The following is a 5,391-nucleotide window of genomic DNA, read 5'->3' on the forward strand; positions in this document are numbered from 1 at the left end:
GAGGAGAGGATGAGAGGGATTGGAGAGATAGGGATATGAACGACGGGTTAATTTGTGGCTAGCTTTAAAAGTTAAAAAAGTAGCAATTCATTCCTACTATTATTTTTATTTATTTTTCTTCTTAAAAAGCGAAGAGTATAATAATTTTGTAAATTTTAAATTGTGATTTGTATACTATACTTTTATCTTTTTTCTATCCAATATAGTTGATAGATAATCAAAGAAGGTAGGTATAAGATATTTGACGTAGGAGGTAAATGTTTAAAAGAAAAAATACATTTTTTTCCTTCTTAATAGTGCGTTGTATATATATATATATATATTATTTTATAGAAAACTTTCTCAATAGTATTATATTCTATTATTTGAATCATATACTTTATAATTTATTTTGTCAAGAATTGCATTTAAATTATAATTATAATCTAATTTATATTATGTTGGATGTAGTGCAATATTTTTTTTCTTGATATATATTTAAAAGGCATGAAACAAAAATATGAAAAAAATTAGTCCTTGCATTATATATAAAATGAATCACAAAATAAATAAGGGCTCTTTTGATGACCATTTGGTTTTTGGTTTTTAATTTTTCAAAAACAGGGTTGTTTGATAACCAATTCAATTTTCTGTTTTTTATTTTTCAAAAACCATTTTGAAATTCTATGTAAATTTCAAAAAAAAAAAAATAGTTTTCAAAAATAGGTTTTTGTGTTTCAAAATCTCGTATTTACTCAATTTTCTTTTTCATACTTATCTTTAAAAAATTTATTTTCACTCTAAATTTTTTTTATTTCTAAATTTCTCTCTACAAACTTTATTTTTCTCTCTCTAAAATTTTCATACTTTGAATATTTATTGTTATTTGTCTCTCTATTGTTTGTATTTTGTTTTTTTTTTTCCTAACAGACCAGTTTCATTTATCTTTCTACAAATTTAATATTTTTCCTAACTTTTTTCTCTCTAAAATTTCATATTTTATAACTTTTCTTCTCTTCGTAATCTATTTTTTCGTCTAAAAATTATATTTTATTTTCTCGTTCAATTTTCTTTCACCGTAACTTTTATCTATCTTTGTATTTATTTATTTTCTATAAAAATTATATTTTGAATCTTGTTTTTATCTCTAAATTTGTTTCCACTGCAATTTTTTATTTCTTTATAATTTCTGTTTTTTCTTTAACATATCTTTTCCTCTCGACTTTATTTTTTTCTCCAAAGTTTTTCTCTTTTTGTCTTTAACTTTTCTTTCACTATTTTTTTTCTAAATATTTTTATTTATCTCTTTAAAATTTATTTTCCAAAAGTTTACTTACATCTCTATTTTCATGTCTCTACATTAGGGGAAGACAAAAATTTCGGCAGGGTTGGGGTCCCAAAAATAGAAAATGCATGTCCCGACGTCGTCCCCATCCCCAATTCCATTTTTTAAATAATTAATATATATTTATTACACTTTTTTATACTTACATTCTAAAAATAATTACAAACAATTATAAAACCGATAATTTTTCTCGAGAACATCTCTGGGACCCAAGAACGAGGTGGAGACGGAGACTAAAAATTTTCACGAGCCTGAGAATGGGGGAGAACATCCTCACTCACACCCACACCCACACCATTGTCATCTCTACTCTACATAAAATTTTCTCTCTCTAATATGTATTTTCAATTTTCTAACTTTTTAAAAATAAAAAACTAAAAATGGTTACCAAACATGTTTTGGTTTATTGTTTTTTATAAACAAAAAACAAAAATTTTTTAAAAACAAAAAACAAAAAATTGAACAGCCTATCAAGGAGCTCGAACTGGGACAGACCTAGAAACAGGTTGATAAGCGAAAAGCCAGTCAGTGAAACTAGGGAAAGAATCTGAAAGGTGTTGAAAGGCACACGTACATGCCCAGCAAGGTTAAAACAAAAAGTAGGCAAGCCTAACCAATCAATGAAATCCACGGGTATAAAACCATTTGGTAAAAGCAAAAATAGGTTAAAAACCCAAAGGTGTTGATTAACTTAGGGTAAAAAACTAGCAAAAGCTAAAACGTTAGAAACCCAAGGTCGATTAGACTCAGGGTATAAAACCATTGACAAAAGCCAAATAGGTTAGAAACTCTTGAGCGGATCCTAAGTATAGAACTACGGGCAGAAGCCAAATAGGTTAGAAAACCAAAGAACTACCACTGGGCCAGCTGAAAAGTTAAATCTCAAGGCCAAAATCTAACGATAAAAGCTAACCGTATAGCAGTGCCTAAGAGACTTGATGTTAGCCAACTACGACAAAAGAGAATGAGGGCTATGACAGCCAGTCCATAAAACGACAACTGACAGTGACAAATACTCTCAATATATAAGTCCTAACATGCTTTCTGCCTCCTATTTTGAGAGTGAGGGCTATTGTTATTGGAAGAAAATAGAGATCTAACTAAACAACCGGAAAGGAGGAATGGAGCCGAAGAATGAGCAGACCTGCGACGCAAGGTAAATGGGTCGGGGCCCAGCAACCCAGGCTGGCCATAGCCGACCAGACCTCTCTCGACTTCGAGGAGTTCTCAGATCAATGCCCGAGAACCTCATCAATTCTCCCCTACCCCCGTATAGCCTAATCCGAGTTGACTTGGTCTCGGCCCTGAATGTAGCATGAGACCCAATCCGTTTAGATCTCCTAAGTACATTAGGTTTCGACTTATGTAAATCCTAAAGGGAATAGGATTCGACGATGTAAATCCTGAAGGGATTAAGATTCGACCTCTATAAATAGGAAAGTAAGCTAAACCCTAAACCCTAAAGATATGGCTAAATACCTTACTCTCTATACCCGATTACTGCGATACTAACTTAAGCATCGGAGCCCGTGTGGCAAAAGTCTTACCGGTCTTATCGCTATTCTGTTTTGCAGGTCTTGTCGATCCCTTTAATTATAAAAGATTGGTCCAAATTTGGCGAGATCCCACAAGGCCAAATTTCTGTAAAAATAAAAGTTAAAAAAAGAAAAGAAATGGCCCATGCAGGTCTTGAACCTGCGACCTTCGCGTTATTAGCACGACGCTCTAACCAACTGAGCTAATAGGCCAATTGCTATAATGGCTTGATATGGTGATAAAAACGAGAATGTGAAAAATTGGAAAGACACGAATATGAATGATGGGTTAATTTGTGGCTAGCTTTAGAAATAAAAAAAGGTAGCAATTCATTCCTATTGTTTGCTTTTTATTCTTTATTTGTTCATTTATTTTTTTCTCTAAAAAATGAAGAGTATAATAATTTTGTAAATTTGGAATTATGATTTGTATACTATAATTTTATTTTTTATCATACCGAATCATAGTCGATAGATAATCAAATAATGTAGGTATAAGTAGCATTATATATATATTTTTAAGTAAGATTAGACATATATAAAAGGAATCACGAAATAAATATAATGTGTAATTTAACATTTGTATAATACATAGTACGTGTTGAATTAAATTTTGTATGAAAAGTTTCTTTATATAATGTAAAATTAATTCTAAAGAAATAATATAAATATAAATAACACAATAATACTAATGCTAAAAGTTAAGAAAATAAAAATAAAAGTAAAAAAAAAAATAAAATGGCCCACACGACGCTCTAACCAACTGAGCTAATAGGCCAATTGCTATAACATTTTGATTTAGTGAAAAAAAGAAAAATGCCAGAAATTGGAAAGACGTGGATATGAATGAAGGGTTAAGGCTAGCTTTAAAATTTTCAAAAGTAGCAATTTATTCCAATTATTTGTTTTTTATTCTTTATTTGTTATTTTTTTTCTAAGAAATTAAGAGAAATAATTTTGTAAATTTGGAATTGTGATTTGTATACTATAATTTTATCCTTTTTTTTTTTTCTATCAAATCACAGTGGATAGATCAAATAAGGTAGGTATAGGAGGTAAGAAGTAAATGTTTAAATGAAAAGTAATTTTTTTTTGCCCATCTTCATCGTTTTTTTTATAGAAAACTTCTTAATATTATTATATTATATTATTTGAATTATATATTTTATAATTGACTTTAAATTGTAATTATAATATAATTTATTTTATAATGGATGTGGTAATTTTTTATTTTTTATTTATTTCTTTTGACAAAAGTGCAAAGTTCTTATATATGTTTAAAATGTATCAAACAAAGATAGGAAAAAAATTAGACATAGCATGATATAAAAGGAATTACAAAATAAATATAACGTATAGTTTAACATTGGATGTACTAAAAAAAAATATTCGTGTAACATAGTATGTGTTAGATTTAAATTTTGTACAAAAACTTTCTTCATATGAGGTAAAATTAGTTTCTAAAAAGATAACGTAAATAAAAACAAAATATAAAAACTAATGCCTTATATTTTTCAAAAATTAATTAAATTATAATTTTTACTAATTTATTATTTCTTAATGTTTTCTTTATATTTTAAAATTAAAACTATTTCTTACCGGGGAGAATAAGAGGGACTTGAGAAAACCATAGTTCTTTTGTACATGATTATGCTTTTTAAAGATTTTCAAATATCATTTAGCTATTCCACAGAAATGAATAATATAGTCTTTTAAAATAATATTTATTTATTATAGAGAAATTAATAATATATTATTGATAAAATTTCAAGTTACTCCTTACCTTAGGTCTTTTAACTTTAAAAACGTGTTTAATAAGTATTTGAAATTTTAATTTTGTATGTAATAGATTCTTAAACTTTAAAAATGTCTGATAAGTAATTGAATTTTCAAATTTATGTACAATAGGTTACTATCCTATTCAACATTTATAAAATCAGTTATTAGACATCAAAATGAATTTTATATCTAATTAATAGAACCCTAAACTATCAAGTTTGTGAATTTAAAAAAATGTCAATTATGTCAATAATTTATAACATACAAAAATAAAAGTTTAAGGAAATATTAGATATAAATTAAAATGATTACGGATCTATTAGACATCCCTTAAATTTAAGAGTCTTTTAAAAATTTATGGACTAAACGAACCACTCGTAAACTATGTACGATGTTGCAATTTCACTCTTAAAACTTGTATAAATATAAAAACTAAACCTTCAACCTGTGGAAAAATTTGTAAAATCCCTAAACTTTCCTAATTTAAAATTTTCACACGTTGAACTTTTCATTTAAAAAATTAAATTCTAAAAAAATATATATTTTAACCGTCTCCCCCTTTCCTCCCCCATGGTTCTCCCTCCTCAACCTCTGTAGAAAGGCGAAAAAGTTTCAGAAGCAATTCTTTTCATTTCAAATTTTCACTGTTGTTCCAAAGCGTGTATAAATTATCGAGAATCCAATTAATTTGATCCCAAAAAGTTGTGTTTAATCTTAAATTTTTCTTCTCAATTTTCTCGGCATCTAAACATT

The 5,391-nt window shown here is 27.7% G+C and overlaps 1 non-coding gene across 1 annotated transcript; it reads right to left on the bottom strand.

Annotated features, from left to right (window-relative positions):
* Positions 1-2,998: 2,998 nt before the first annotated feature.
* Positions 2,999-3,072, bottom strand: TRNAI-AAU (transfer RNA isoleucine (anticodon AAU)). Its single transcript has one exon. It is a non-coding gene; the product is annotated as a tRNA-Ile (tRNA).
* Positions 3,073-5,391: the final 2,319 nt, after the last annotated feature.

Source organism: Momordica charantia (assembly GCF_013281855.1).
Source record: "Momordica charantia cultivar OHB3-1 chromosome 1 unlocalized genomic scaffold, Mcharantia_2.0 BLBB01000001.1, whole genome shotgun sequence".
Taxonomy (NCBI): domain Eukaryota; kingdom Viridiplantae; phylum Streptophyta; class Magnoliopsida; order Cucurbitales; family Cucurbitaceae; genus Momordica; species Momordica charantia.